We start from the raw sequence: 16666 nt of genomic DNA, 5'->3' as shown, positions 1-16666 counted from the left end.
AGACGAGTGACGCAGAGATGCGCATAGAAACGTCTGTGTTTACCTGCGGGCAGAGCAACACCTCGGAAGCAACACACCGGAAGGGTGTGAGCAGTCGGCGCATTTAAGCTGCTGTTCGTTGACATTATACCGTAGATGTACTGTATGTTTTTAATCAAGAATAATAATAGTATTATAATAACAACAACAAACGTCAACAAATGTCACATTTTGCTCAGCCACAGAGTTTACCAGGTTTAAATTCCAGCCTAGTGGTTGTTGGCTATGCAACAAAAGGCTACATTTCTTGAATCTTGAATCTTGAATCTTGTTTAAGCATTAGATAAAGAAAATATTAGGCTAAGCAATAGAGAGATCCCCCCCAAAATGGTAGTCCTACAAGGAACCCTCCATCAACAATTAAATTAAAGCTAGTTAAAGAATATCAAGATAATTATTTCTTATTGTAATAGTTAATTAACTTTGTGTATTAGGCTACATAAAACATATTGTGCCATCATGTGTAATGCTAGCCTGAATAAACAAAACCCGAAAATAATTTCAAAAGTCTACAATACATTCATAAACTTACCATGTAATAGCTGTGGTGACAATGGTCCTCCAGTGATGAAGATGAAGGTTTAACGGTCTGTGTTTCAGTGTTGTGTATGTTTCAAGATGAGATACAGAGCAATGTATTTATACAATGGGCAAGGACAACTCCCTGATGAAATTGAGAGTACCTGCCCATGCCTGAAGGTAGCTACTCACTCTCTCACTCTCTCTCTCTCTCTCTCTCTCTCTCTCTCTCTCTCTCTCTCTCACACACACACACACACACACACACACACACACACACACACACACACACACACACACACACACACATTGGCGGTCACTTTCAACAATATTTCCCTGAAACTCCACCTACACTGTAGAAAAAAAGAAAAGTCACGACTGTTCAATTTATCACAACAGTGAGGTTTTGAATGAAACACAACCTTATTGTGTTCAAATCGTCATTCCAATTGAGTGGTCCATTTATCAAATTAAATCATGTAAGCTAAGGGTATTGTGGAAAAAAAGGAAAAGAGGGTTTGTCACAGTTAGTAGTGATGTAGTCTGGGACAAAGACAGACCAGACCAAACCAGTCAGCTGTCATCTGAAGTTTCAGCGCTGAATCTCACCTCAACCGTAGTGTGTTTCTATGACAAAGACAGTGTGGAAAGTGTAAGAGAGACAGGGAGGGAATGTATGTAGCCTGTATGTGTGTGTGTGTGTGTGTGTGTGTGTGTGTGTGTGTGTGTGTGTGTGTGTGTGTGTGTGTGTGTGTGTGTGTGTGTGTGTGTGTGTGTGTGTGTGTGTGAGTTGGCGGAGTGTGTATCTGATATGAAAGAGAGTGAGCAATGGAAAGCGAGATGAAAGGAAGAGTGAGGAAGAGAGTAAGTGCTATGCAGTTCAGACATCAAAAATGCTCTAGGTTTCAAATACTTGATGCTTCAGTACCAAACTGTTCTCAGGTGCTTTCTACTTTATGTCTTTTTTGTTATGCACACGTAATATGTAATTGTATGCACTTGTATACTTTATTATATTTCAGTCACGACCACTTTGTCAAGAAAAATAGTTTTATTTGCTATTGCACAAAATACATTTAGGCGGTATGCTCTGTTTTGGGGGCCCCCTGCCCTTCCATGTTCAAACAGGGAAAGCCCAAGGAAGGGAGAGCAGCAATACACCCTCCATGGGGTACAGAACAGAACAAACATCAATGACAAGACATTGATAAGTCTGAAGTATCAGGGACTTAAGGGTAGGAGGTGGGTGGGATATGTGCAGGAAAAGCCTGTGGCAGTAGATTGGCAAAGGCAGTTTAGATAAGCACTCTGAATAATCTCTGCCAATGAAAGCAGGGCCTTGCTGGCGGGCACTCAGCTGGCAAATTGCAATCAAGTGCTATTAGATAGATAGATAGGCTAAATAGATAGGTAGATACTTTATTAATCCCCAAGGGGAAATTACAGTGATTCAGCATTGCAATATTAGTATCATTAATAAACTTGCTTTGAATATTTAGGCTACAGGATAACAGAGAGAGAAGGGTGTTAAATATAATGTTTTAGTAACAGTGTATTGCAGACATAAGAACTAAGATTAAGAGATATTAGATTGGATTCGACTTCAATCATCACTGAGCAGAGTACAGGTTCAAAGGCAATGCATTCTAATTGCCTGGTTAAGTTTGGTAGTAAATCACTAGCATTTGCCTATTGTGGCAAACTTCTCATTGTTGCCAGAACTTTGCTGGAAGTTAACAGGCCAACATAAACAAATGTCTGGCAATATTTTCAGGTTAACTCATTTGTTTCCCATAAATCACCCACCAGTTTACTGCAAACATATATTTTTTTTATAAGGGCATTCAGGGTAGCTTAATCATTGAGAACGTTTGTGGGTATCCAATCATATTGTGCTAGTTTGCAATGGAAGTCTACTTTACAACTAGGCTAGAAGAAGTGCAAAAGAGTAGTTTAGAGAAGTGAAACCAAATAAATAAATAGATAGCCTATATTTGTATATGTCTGTGTATGGGTTCTGTGCACGTGAAATGCGCTATGTTTGTAGTGGTTGTCTAATGTCTGTCTTGATGTCTGTACAGGAACGCTGTGCGAATACGCCGCGGGGTGGAGGGGGCGCAGGCTTCCTATGCGCCAGTATTCTTTGTACAAATCTGTAAAAAGTCATGACGACAAATATGTGTAGACGGTTTTATTCTTTACTGTGTGTGTGGTAACAAAAAATACTTAAAAGCTAATGTCTGTGGAGATGTTGGGGTTTTGTGTATAATTATTATTACTCTGGTTGTCGTTTTTTTTAAAAAACATTGCCAACCAAATGGTTTTTTGTACAGCTTGTGGAGGTTGCTATGTGTCATGTGAAGAACCACTGTGTGAGGTCCTGGCACATACAGTACGAGCCACTGATTCCTATGGGTAGGGGAGGAGAGGGAGTGCAAGTCACGCGCAACTGCAGCGCTGTTGCAGCTTTCTTTTAGAGGATCGTTACCAGTCCTGTTTTATTTCATTGAGTTATGTTTACTTTGCTCGAAATACAAATATATAGGCAATTCTACAGCAATACCAATAATGTGAAAAGCCAAAGGATCACCGGATGAACCCATACACACCCACACACACACACACCTCAGTGGTACACACACACACACACACACACACAAACACAAACACACACCTTCCTAAAACTGAAGATTAGAGCAAAACCTAGAGCAGACTAGTGCAATGATCTCCTCTAGGCCCAGATGTGAAGCTTTAAGAAACATCTGCAATAATAACTCTCAGACCTGAATGGCCTGCTGATAAATTCATGTCTTCCTATTTCTGTGTGCCATTAAGATAAACAAAGATGAGACCTCAAAACCAAGTCAAAAATGATTCTGATTTGCAATAAACACAAACAAAAAAGTTGGCAATTTTCTTTTTTGCTTGTAAAGGTATGGGGGGTACTACGACGTATTGGAGTCCAATTTATGAACAGAGTGTACAGCACTTGTGTTTGACTTCTAGAACTTTCTCTGTCAACTGTGTTCTCTAGGTTTATTGTTTGTGAAGAACCTTAGGCCAACATGACACGCTCCTTAATAGACAGAGTTTAGGAAGCCAATGAGGGGGTTCCATACGTATATTAAGGGTCTGGTGGAGTCAGCTGCTCAAGGGGATCATGGGAGAGTTTCACCCAGAGGGGGCCATGTGTCAGTTGGCCAAAGGTCTGGTGCTTGGAATGAACAGAGTAATGTCATTCACCAGCAAATACTCCTCCCCTGGGTCCTAGTGTTCTGTACTTCTTGCTGTTGCTTTTACTAGTGGGGTTGATTAAATGTTACCATGGTGATTTTAAACGTATCCCAAACTCATCCTGTGCTCATAGTGTAGTTGACGTGCAGTAGCTCAGTGGCGTTACGCTATACTTTAGCCCTCGGGGACAAGTCCTGTTATATTGGATCTAACGGTTATCTCTTCGATTTTTCTGTAGAGTGTGTGTTCTGTCCATTCTGTCCATATGCATGCGATGAGTTCTCACACATCTGTATGACCCGATGACCCCTCCCCTCCTCCCCTCCCCACCTCTGATCCCTCCAGATGTAAATATCACTAGAGCTGTTCGAGTCTGTAAACCGCCCATTTTCTGTACATACCCTTGTAAATATCAAACAGCTATGCATGCTGATATTCTAGCAAATTCTTTCAGGTACTTTTATAATCCCAGTCTCATATGGCATGTACTTAAAAAATCGACAAAAACAACAACAAAAATATGAAAAGATGTGATTTTGGAAAAAAAGGGGGGGGAAACGAACATAGACTTGTGAATCTGAAGTGAAACAGAGAAGGGTTTGTTGAAGAAAAAGTGAAAAAAAAAACAACACACACAAGCCATCCTGCAGTTCCTTATTTGGTTGTGGCTGTGCTGCTGTGTGACCTGGTTTCTTTTGGCCCACCGTGCTCAAACACACACACACACACACACACAGTCTCCACCATGCTCAGCACTCTTACTCATGTCACTGATGACCTGTCCCAACGTCACTGGTAGCGGTTAGGGTTGAGGCAAAACCGCTCAAACACACACACACACGCGCACACACACACACACACACACACACACACACAGTCTCTCACAGACTTCTCAGACAGCATGAGAGAGTGACAGACCAGAGAGCAGGAGAGGAGGGGGAGGCAATAGTACGGAAGGAAATCACAGGGACGTTTAGCTGTGTTGCTAGCGGTCAGGTTCTGGTCAAAAGTAACATCCTGTGGAGCAGGTTATGGCAATGATCTGTATCAGTCGCACGGCAGATTAAGGTAAAGGTATTCTATCCACCTCTACGGCTGAAAACAATAGCGGCAATATATTGTGCAATTACTCCCCGCCTGCCAAATCAAACCTCTGAGTGAAGAGAGGCAGAGTGTAATTTTATTTTCTACAAAGCACTTACCACTATTATTTACACATGAGCACTCAAGTTAATTTGCCAGTGTTTATTATTATGGGATAGGGCACCTAAAGCCTGAACAACAGCCATAGGATGGCAATTGTCCAACTCACATTGTGAAAGAATAAATACATGACAGTCTGATTGGCCTCAGCCCCTATGCATTGCAATGTAGATATTTATGAAAAGAAGTGGAATGCGCAAGAGGTTGGACTTTAAGGTGGAGAAGACTGTTGTTATTGTTTTTTTTTTTTTTTTTTTTTTTTAAAGGAATGTTTATTTTCAATCCATGATGATCATAATAGTTGGAAGTGTCTGATTTTTAATCTGTGCTAAAGATATTTTAAATTTAATAAATAATCATTGTAACAAGACAACATCTGTCTGATGTAATTTGTTTTCTGTCATTATCCAACAAAAGTGTATCCATGTCCCTATTCTCACAAGTTGAAAACAGTTTTGTACACCTGGCACCTGGCTATTTTGTGTCAGTTTAATTATTTGCTTTTTGTATCTTTTTCTTATTCTTGTTTTATTATTTTGATTATTGTTGTTATATGTTTTGTGACTCAGGGCATTGCTGTAAAAGAGCTTGATGCTCAGTCAATTTTCCCTGAATAAAAACGGTTGATGATTTGACATTTTGTACAGCACAGGTTCAATTAATCATGACTGTATTGGACAGTGTGTTATAAAAGGCTAAAAGAGAAGCTATTGTAAATCCTCAACAGCACGAAATATTAGCAACCCAAGAGATACAGATCCACTGGACAGCTATTGTCCTTTTTATCAGATCGTTAGCTTGTGCTGTATTGTCTGCAAGTTTTTTTGATCAGTGGTGATCAGACTGCAATTGACAGCAAAATGTTTTGGAAGATGGTGTAGTTTTTTATTTTGCCTATGTTTTGCTATGTTACATTATCTTTCTCTATACTTAAGCAATATAGCACGAGTGGGAGTGGGTTGTTGCTGGATATTCCCACGGGTGTTGTTCGGCCGTAGCCTCGAGGCCGGAGGCCGAGTGGCGCAGGCAACAATGTTTGTATAATGTACAGTATGTGTGTGTGTACATGTAGTCAGTAAAAGTCTAATTAAATGTGCTTAAGACCTGGATGTAAGGAATTCAAGAATGGCTGGATGTGAGTGTAGGTAACTTGGAAGTAAGTCAGAGGGCACAAAGCTACTGTATGTGAACACAGTCACAAGACAAAAGTCAGGCACAACTGGCTAAATGCAGTCTGTCTTGACTGATAAACCTGTAGACGTTGCAAAGTGCAAGCCAAACTTCTTAATCAGGGCTGAAATGAGTGAACACAAGTGCAAGCAAACAAGTGAATCCAGGTGCAGTTCCCATGCAGGCCTGTGATCAATTAGAATAGAATAGAACAGAATAGAATATACTTTTTTGATCCGGTGAGGGAAATTCATTTCTCTGCATTTAACCCAATTTAACCAAATTAGTGAACACACACAGCACACAGTGAACACACAGTGAGGTGAATCACACACTAACCCAGAGCAGTGAGCTGCCATGCCCAACCAGCTGCGCTCAGCCGTGGACAAGCTTGAAGCCCTAACCAGTAGGCCACGGCTGCCCCAAGTTGGTGTCATTGTGACTGACAAGAGGGGGAATATCACTGTGTTCACTAAGTTGTGCACTGGAATACACACTACATTAGCACACGTAGCCTACATTATTAGGCTACTGAGGAGATTATGAAGATATTTCAATGAACTAACTGTGGATCAAATTCCTCAAAAATAGAGACTTCATGATTCCGCTATGGGAGTTAAATTACAAAATATAATTCTTGCAAGCCATAATGATGCCAGGGCGCTTTTAGCTGTCTGTCTGTATGTCTGGAGAGGTATCTCAACCTATGACTGGCAAGAAAGAAAGCAAAGGAAATCTCTAAAACATAATGTTTATTAATCGTTGTTATACAGTAGTCTACTGTGCAAAAGTCTTGGGCTGCCTTGCACTACCAGTGGTATGGGAAGTGTATGTATTTGTATTTGTTAATGTTTTTGTCGGAGTGCAGCCAAAGGTGCAGAGAGGGCATGGTTTTTAGTTCTGCCTCTGGTCTGGTTTCAGTGTTGGGCCACCACTGGATTTGTTGTTTTGATCAATCGGTTATTTAATAAATGAATATGAATTACGCGTGATAATAAAAAGGTTACACCTTTTTTTTCAGAAATAGTTTTTCACACTCTAAAAGTATTCCCATGCCAATGGAATGGGCACATCTAGGAATCAGCCTTCCAATATGACCTTATTAGGCATCACTTCCCTGACATTTTCTGAGGAACACCACACCTTTCTCAAGCAATGCAAATTCACCACATACTATCTACCCTCTGGGACCTAATTGCAGGTAATGTAATGTAATGTGTGGTTTTGACTGTAGGCATTCTATAGAGTGTCATAGCCCATGATAGATCACATAATACATAGCCAAGTGACACTTTCACTTACGCACTCTATTTGACCCCAGTTAATATTATAACTCAATTCAATTCAATTTAATGTCGCTTATAGAGCGCCAATACATTACACATGTCTCAAGGCGCTTTACAGAGTGTTAGACATTCAAAGAGAGCCCATGAGTAACAGGGGCAAGGAAAAACTCCCTAGAATTGGAGATACATATAGGAAGAAACCTCAGACAGACCCACGACTCAAGGGCCCAACCCATCTGCCTTGGGTCAGTTACAGTACAGTCATTTGTAGTTTGAAAGTTACAATGACAATGAAAGTTCAAATAGTCCAGTGTAGGGAATAAATTGTCCATTAGTAATCCATTAGTTATTTCTGAAGGTGATGGGTCGCTGGGATCCGAGGGCCAAAGATTCGGGCAGGGAACCACAGCAGGCGATGTTAGGGCAGTCATAGGGATGGCGAAGGCAATGGCGATGGTAGGGCAGTCAGAGGGATGTGACTTCAGGTGTGATGAGGGACAGGCACAGAGATGGTTGATGGCTGGTAATGGTTTACCTCACAGGTGAGGTATAGGGGAAAGGGAAGAGAAATAGAGTGTGTTATTAATACTTAATATGACTTACAGTAATACTAAGTATATCAATGGTGATATAAATGGTTATACTATAGAGGGTTTACAAAACGCTTTTACACACCTCTTTTGTGGGGACAGGTGCGTAGGAATAGGTTACCCAGTTAAACCCGAAGAGGTTTGCAAAGTGCTTAGTGTGCATAACTCATATTGTTACCCAGTTTTTTTTGTGTTAGGTATACAAAATAATGATAATAGCTACATGTTCTCATGCTATTATTATTATAATAATAGGCCTATCCATAATGTGTCAAATATTCATTTACCTCATGTTTCATAAAAATGGGGTCAAATTGACCCCAAGCACACCAATGTGACAAATATTTGTACAGGACATTGGTCACATATTATTGTGCAAATTTCATGCTGTTGTACCCTTCAAATGGGGAAAAGTCATGAAACATGAAACAAATAAAAAAAAAAGTTAACCATATTTTATATGATGTTAGACATTGCTTGGGGTCAAATTGACCCCAAGGATAACATGAGGGTTAAGGTTATGACTATGACTATCCAAGACATTGGAAAGTTGGTACATCTACATCGCTGGACAGTATGACATATGGCAACCATAAACCGATTAGGGTTTATATCCCAATCTTTTATTGTATTTTGATATTAACTACACATTATATTAATCTTAAAAGCCTAATGTACATGTAAATGCAAATCCCTTACATATCATGGAAGATACACCAAATAGCAAGAATTAAGCACTCCACTTTGAGACTTTCAAATGAATAGGTCAGTATTTATTGAGAAAGTCCATTTCACAGTGAGTCCGATAGAAGAACATTGATTAATCCAAGATCTACTTTACAGTATATTTTGAGAAAGGGCTTCTCCTTAATGGTAATCCTGACCACACTCTGACCACATCATCTGCACAAATATTTTGCTCACTGTAAAACAATATTTTACTGTGAAATCATGGTAGAAACGCACTGGACAGTGCCCTGTATTACTGCAATGCACTGGTGTGGTGCAGTGCCAGTCCCAGTAGTCATGTGTGTGAAGAGGGTGAAGAGGCTATAGGACGCATGTGAATGAAACCTGTTTCCCAGGAAGTTGGACTCACCCTCCCTGGCTGGATCAGTTCCAGAGCTTCCATGCCACACATCTCCCCTACAGCACCCAACCCTGAAGCCCTGCCTTGCCTCTTCTTCACCCTCTTTCCCTGGAAGTTGGCTTCACCCTCCCTGGCTGGATCAGCTCCAGAACTTCCATCCCACTCATCTCCCCAACAGCACCCACCCCTGAAGCCCTGCCACCAATGAGTTGCTCTTGAAAACCACCCGGGGGGCTGTGGTGAGAACCTTGAGTCCTGGATCTGACTCCGGGCCAATGGCTGTTGTCTGTTGATGACCCGGATTGGATGGGTTTTCCCAGGGGTGAGTACTGGATAATGCAATTGATGTTGGGTTCCTTTTTCTGGGTCCTGGTTCGTTGAAGGCAATCTGTCTGAGAGACATGTTCATAAGGACTCCTGGAGTTTCTTGGATGTTGTTCATGCTGTATATATTGCATATATTGATGTGGCCGCCTGTAATATTTATTTATTTTATTATTCACTACTCCTCAATGTGATCTAGTGGCACTATCTGGTATAAGAGTGTATTGAAATACTGTTGCGCTTTGTGTTATTTATTGCACGTTGGCACTTTATTGTATACTGGCATTGTTGCACACTAAGCACTTTGCACTCGGCACTTTAATCACTTGCATCATGTGATGTCAGGTGTTTGATTTGTATTAATATTAGTATGGGCTGCTAGATACCTGTCTTATGTCTGAGGAAGGGCATTGTGTCCCAAAACGTCACATGTGGTGAATAAAAAGAGAAAAAAGTTTATTGGAGCTTAAGTTTGCAGACTTTTTTGTAATTTTTACTGTTACTCTTTGAGTCCGGCACCTACTTTTAAAAAATTCAGATGTGCGCACCCTCTTCTACACTATTGGAAAATGTACAATACCCTTACAGAAATGTCAGGTTTCTAGCGAACAGTTGCTGCAAATTTGCGGCAAGGTCATATTTTCACATACTGTACAGGTTTGTGGCAAACAGTTGACAATGTTGCAAAGTTGACAAGTTGCCACTCTGTCATAGGGTAGGGTACAGTACATCTGGAAGATAAATGCTCACTGGAAGTTTGCCATTATTGGGTTTGGTAAGTTTGGTAGTAAATCACTGGCTTTTGCCTATCGTGGCAAACTTTTCCTTGTTGTCATAACTTTGCTGGAAATTAAGCTCTATAGTGGCCAACATTGACAAACATCAATGTTGGCAAACGAGTGAACTCATTTGTGTCCCATAAATCACCCACCAGTTTGCTGCAAAACTGCTGCAAACATTTAATTTTTGTAAGGGCATTCAGGGTACAGTAGATGAAGAAATTCTTAATCATCGAGAACGTTTGTGAGTATCCAATCATGTTGTGCTTTCATAATCATTCCAGGATACATTTATCTTTCTCTTCTCCCAGAGAGAGGGAGCGCTGGCACTGGTATCCTCTCAACACCCACAAAATCTCACCAGCCTGCCCTCCAGCTGAGGCCAGGACGTAGCACAACCTGGGACTGGCATGTCTCAGCACTGATCTTTACATCTTTATGAGGTAAGTTTGAGGGGTCTCTGGGGGTTTTGTGGTTTCCCTGAAGTGTCAGTGTTGAATTCAAGTAGAACCCTGTGATGTTATAGGAGTGAATTACGAAATGAGAATTGAAAATGGTCTGATTTTTGTATATTACCATGTAACCAGATTGCCAAGGAGATATAGAGATAAAGAAATCAGTCCATTAAATTTAGCAGACACTTTTTGTCCGAAGTGACTTGCATATGTCTACTATTTTACAAGGGATTACATTGTCCCTGGAGCAACTTGGTGTTAAGTGCCTTGCTCAAGGGCACAACTGTGGAAGCCAGGAATTAAACAGACAACTTTCAAGCTACTGCATGCTAGCCCAGCTCCTAAACCACAACACTACCACCAGTCCATCCAGTTGTTCTTGCTTTTCTACGTCACTCGGAAAAGTAGAGCCAAATGTGTGAAATAGATACAGTACAGTATGCTATTGCCATTGGCAACGATCATCTACCATGATTTGCCAACTATTAGCCACGGTTTATACATTGATTTTGCAAAATGTCTTCAGCTATGAGGTTAATACACAAGGCATTTAATATGGTATTAATGTGGTTTTGTGTCTTTTAACTTGCATAAAACACTGCCCTGCAGCTTACACGCAATGTGGCTAATACACAGGACATTACTGTACAGCCTTTGAATGCAACACATCCTGTTGGTATGCTATTAGCAGCATTCGACTCAGTTGTAATAAAGATGAAGGGAACATGCTGGATGCATTTTGCGTCAGACCTTAAGCATGATACAAAAGTAAGATGCACAAATAAACCATCTGAAGAATGAAAAATGTGCAATGAAAACATTCATGTTGAAAATAGGTTATAAGCAAAAAAGTAATGAAACTGCTATTGATTCAGATTCAGATCCAGATAACTTTGTTAGTCCCTGAGGGGCAATTCCATGAAGGAGTTAAAAGTTTGAAAAGTGCCTTGGCATTCACTATATAAAATGTGTGCAATGTTAAGAACAATAGATACACAAATAGATAAGTAAGTGACTGCCCTCTTCAGAATTCCAGGCATGGATATTTTGTCTGAATTGATGGATGAATTATTATATTGTTTTGGAGTAAATTATGAAGACATCATAGAGATTCTGAATTCAATCCAACATTGTTCTAGCCTAGAAATCTAGACGCACCCTAACATTGTTCAACAATAGCTCTGTTGTTTAGTGATGAACCATCAACAAGCAATTTGCCCTTATCGCCAGACAGATTGACAGATGTTGACTCCAAGGCACCTAATCCTAACCCTAACCCTTGCCTAATATAAGTGCCTTCCAGGCAGCGGTGCCTTGGAGTCGACAGTGAGGGCCTAAAAGACCACATATAGGCCTACAACCAGACAGCAATATTTTAATTAAATGTATTTGAAATATGTAGTACTTTAGCGTTTTTTTGTCATTTGTATTTTGAAGGATTGTATTTATGTTAATCATCAAAGTAAAAGATTTTGTTATATTTTCTGATGTTGGCAATGGCAATGTCCAGGTCAGATGCACAACAACCATGTGACACCAGTAGGCTGCCCACACCCAGTCTGGAACATTCAGACTTCATTCCATGTAGGGGAGACCGGGTATAGTTGTAACACAGGGATAGTTGTACAGTAACATCACCATTTCCACAGAACAGGAATAAGATATTGGACATATGATCATATCAGCACGTCCACCACTCCACCACTATCCCACATGGTGATTTTTAAGCCTATAATGTCACCCGTTCTCATTGGGCAAAGGAAAAGGTGATTTTGGCATAAGAAAGTGAACTTTTTCACCACGGCTATATTTTCCTTAGTACTTTTACCATTGAAGATACAATCACATGCCTCATATCATATTAAACTGTAGTCTCTGAGGCAAAACATTATGCATTTCATCCAAGCATAAACCAAAGCACTAGGCCTATACAGCAAGATACATATGGCTGTCAGGGATCGGGGTAGGTTGTAACACTATATGTATACTTATTTATGTGTCATTTTAATCATCATTTAATGTAATTTCTCTGCCATTGTTTTGTCAGTTGTAGCTTATCAACACTGGCACATCTGTAGTACAAGTTTTGTGCAATATTTTACACTATCCAGTCAAATTTACACAGAGAAACACACACACACACACACACACACACACAGACACACTCCTACACACATACAGTATAACACACAAAAATACACACACACACACACACACACAACCACATATACAAAGGCTACTTTGGTTAGAATAGGGGAGACCGGGTATGATTGTAACACTTTTTTTTCCAGCACCTGTAACTCGCTCATTTTTTTAGCTACAAACCTGTAACCTTTTTTCAAAATACCCACATTTGTCTACTTCAGATAGAACCAACTCAAATTTCTGCAAGAAAATGACAGACCTTGTAATTTGGTGTAAAATACAAGGTGACCCTTTTTTACAACCTACGGGGTGGGTTGTAACACATACTGGGGTAAGTTGTAACAGCTAGATAAAAGACAGAAAAAAGAGAGGTCAAACCATGCAATATTTTTCAAAAACATGTTTGGGGCATTGAAATAGGTGTATGAACACAAGAAAACAGTTTTATTTAATTCTGTTTCTCTTTGAATGGCCATAACCAAAGTAGCCTTTGTACTGTATATGTGGTCGTGTGTGTGTCTTCAAGCTCTGCAATGTTGATTACTACCTACCTACTCCAAGTGTATTTAAATTATATGATAATGCTGCCCTATCGAGCACAGCCAGCAATCTTATACAGTAGTGCTTTTTGCAGTGGGTACACAAACCGGACTGAACCGTACCAAAACGTTCCGTACCCAAACGTAACGTACTGAACCGAACTGTACCCGACTGCCTGGTGGAAAAGTAGCTTTTAAGATCCAAGGCAGAACATGTATGGGGAGGACGTGTTCACGTGTCATGTGTGAGGCGGCAGTGTGCTTAGGCGTATCGCCATATCTAGCCTGTTAATCAAATTAATGTATGAAAAAGTTAGGTTAGCCAACGAAGGTTCAGGGCGTTGACTCGCCAGCTTGCCTACCAGTTGACTACCAGTCGGCGATGGAACATACTGTAGAATCACGTGACCAAAACGTCACAAGCAAAACCTTAATATCAGAGCCCCTGACATACAATTCAAATAACAAGAAACTTCAGATTTGGAACCATGATTATGCTTCTACACCAAGGGGTTCATTTACACTACATTGTATTGGCCTTGTATTGCCAGCATGCATTTTATGCCAAAAGTCCATGGGGGGTCATAGCCATAGGGAATTTTACAAAATCCGTTCAAATAATGTACTGCTCTAGGAGAACCTCTACTTCTACTAAACCTCTATTACCTATTTTCAATGTACTAATTACTTGTGAAATACATCTGTATTTTGTGTTTTGTTACATTTCATGAGCCAGTATTTGTAGTTTGTAACAAAAATAGTTTTTGATGTATTTGTGCCCACCACTGGATACAACTGAAATTTGATGCAAATAATACTTTTCTGGCCATCAGTCAGGGTGTGATTTAGACTTAGGATACATTTCACAATTACAATCCAGATCCAGAATTATAGATATTGTATATCCTATAAAATAAATAAAACAAGAGTAAATCCAAATACAAGCATTAGCTAATTTGCCTATCCCATGATCCTAACAACTGAATCAAGTAAGGGGGAATTGCTCAGCTGAGTGGAGCAAGACTAGACAGCTACAGTACTTCCCCTCTGGAACAAATATGAGTCTGAGATTGAGATTGATCTCCCTGTTATCAGATTCCTTGATGTTGCCATTTCACACCAACCTCCCCCGTAGGCCAAATCCATTAATTCACAACAACAAAGAACACAATGCCTCCAAAATGTAATTGACAAGTACTTCATCTGCTAATCAGACAACCATTATATGCTGTGCATACTGCCTACACACTGGTGTTAACCATTGATATGAAGCTCTTTGTTTATATATATATATAAGATGTGCATAAAATGACTGAGTACTGCCACTCATAAGTACGGATCACATGTAGACTTTTAAGACGATGCAACGATGAGTCACAATTTAAGATTGCATCTAAAACTATTTAGATTCCTGCCAAATTATTTTGCAACAGCTCCCATTGTTGAGTGAGATGCATGTGAAAGTTTCTGAGAGTTTATACACATCAGTCTGTTGAGATCTGATATAGGTGTGTTGGCATTAGGTGTGGCAGGGTGTGGCACTGAACTATGGTACATAATTCAAAGAGAATGACAGATAAGGTTTAGCGTTCACATTCATTAACACTGATTCACCAGGGATGGATTACTGAATGGGCCAGCAGGGGGCCCTGAAGCTGAAACCTATGGAGGCGGTTTTCCACCGACAGCAAACTCCCTCTTGAAACAGTGCTGTTCGGAATTCTTTGAACCGTGGCGTTATCTAGTAGTGAACCAGCCCACATTTCCACAAGTTATGACCCGAACCAAGGATGTGTCATCAACAATTGGTGTTGCATTCATAAACAAAAGTTAATGAGATGCATAAACGGGAGAAAGATGTGAACAGTCCGGTAAAAATGGCAAAAAATAACTGTTTAAAATTCTAGGCATCGTGTGCAGTGTCATGTTTGGTCGAAACACTCCAAGCAGTTCAGATGTTGGTTTGCAAATGGGAATGGAGCTGTTTCTCTCTCGGTGAAAAAAGGCTACAGTATGTGAAGTCACTATTATGTTCTCCACCCCTGATAATCTGAATATGGCACCTCAATCAAAAATGCGTGAGATATTATGTGATATGTCTTAATAGGGCCCTTTAATCATATGCCATGGGTTATGTTATTCACCCCTGATATCTGAATGGGGCCCCTCAGTCAAATAGCACAGGTTAAGCTCTGTGTGATAATCATGCTATGTGATGGGTAACTATTGAAGATGTCTATTTCTTTCCACAAAATAAATCATCATCATTTAAGGTGTTATTTTTAAAAAATTATGCCCAGGGCGGCATCTTGTCTAGGGCATCAGGAGTTATTGAAAAAAAACATATGTAGTTTCACATACGTTATTATATGTTATTTTTTCTGGATTGTGTTAAATTGTAAGAAAATACAAAATGAATCTGCATATCATGAATATCATGAATATTGGTTTCGTCTGAGGGGGGTGGTTACTCAGGGCATCATACACGTTGGGACCGCCACTAGATTTGTTCTAATACAAACCATCAACATGTCCTGGAAATATCTTCAACACTATGGTACCTCAAATGACTTGCCACCATTGGGGAGTGCTGCCAAAGTTGGAGTGTTCCTATCTATCTTCAAGAGGCTCTTGAAGACCCATCTCTTTCACATGCTTTTAAGCTTCAGATGAGCATGAAGGAGGTCATCATGGGTTTGTTTGTTTGTATGTTTGTTTGTCTCTTTGTCTGTTTGTTAGCAAGATCACTCAAAAACGTATGGATAGATTTCGATGAAATTTCCATGAGAGGGTCTGAAATGACCCAAGGAAGAAACAATTAGATTTTGGGAGTGATCCGTATCACCGTCTGTTTGTGAAGACATGAAACACACTGGGTCTACAAAATGTAAGTCCAACAAAGAACTTACTGTTATACAACCGAATTAATTCCATTTAGTATTTGGGGAGATCATGGATGTCATAATTCATAACAACACAACACAGGTGGGATATTTTGAACATGCTTTGGCATTATAGGTATGCACTCTAGTGGCAGGTGTGGTGTAATGCATAAGTCATCTTCTAGCTTCGAATAACTTTGGCTGTCACAAAGTCAGTGACTCCTTCTGATTGATTGAAAATACTCCTTCGCACTTAATCTGTTCTTACTATGAGTACTGTATCATAACACACCTTTTATTATATAGTTGGTTTCACCAACATACATGAATGTATTCACTGCTAGCATTATAAAGAATAGAAGGCTCAGCTGATTCACAACCTGGCAAATCACATGCAAGCCTGATGATTAA

Source organism: Sardina pilchardus, chromosome 10 (genome assembly GCF_963854185.1).
Source record: "Sardina pilchardus chromosome 10, fSarPil1.1, whole genome shotgun sequence".
Taxonomy (NCBI): domain Eukaryota; kingdom Metazoa; phylum Chordata; class Actinopteri; order Clupeiformes; family Clupeidae; genus Sardina; species Sardina pilchardus.
This window is presented reverse-complemented; position numbering follows the sequence as displayed.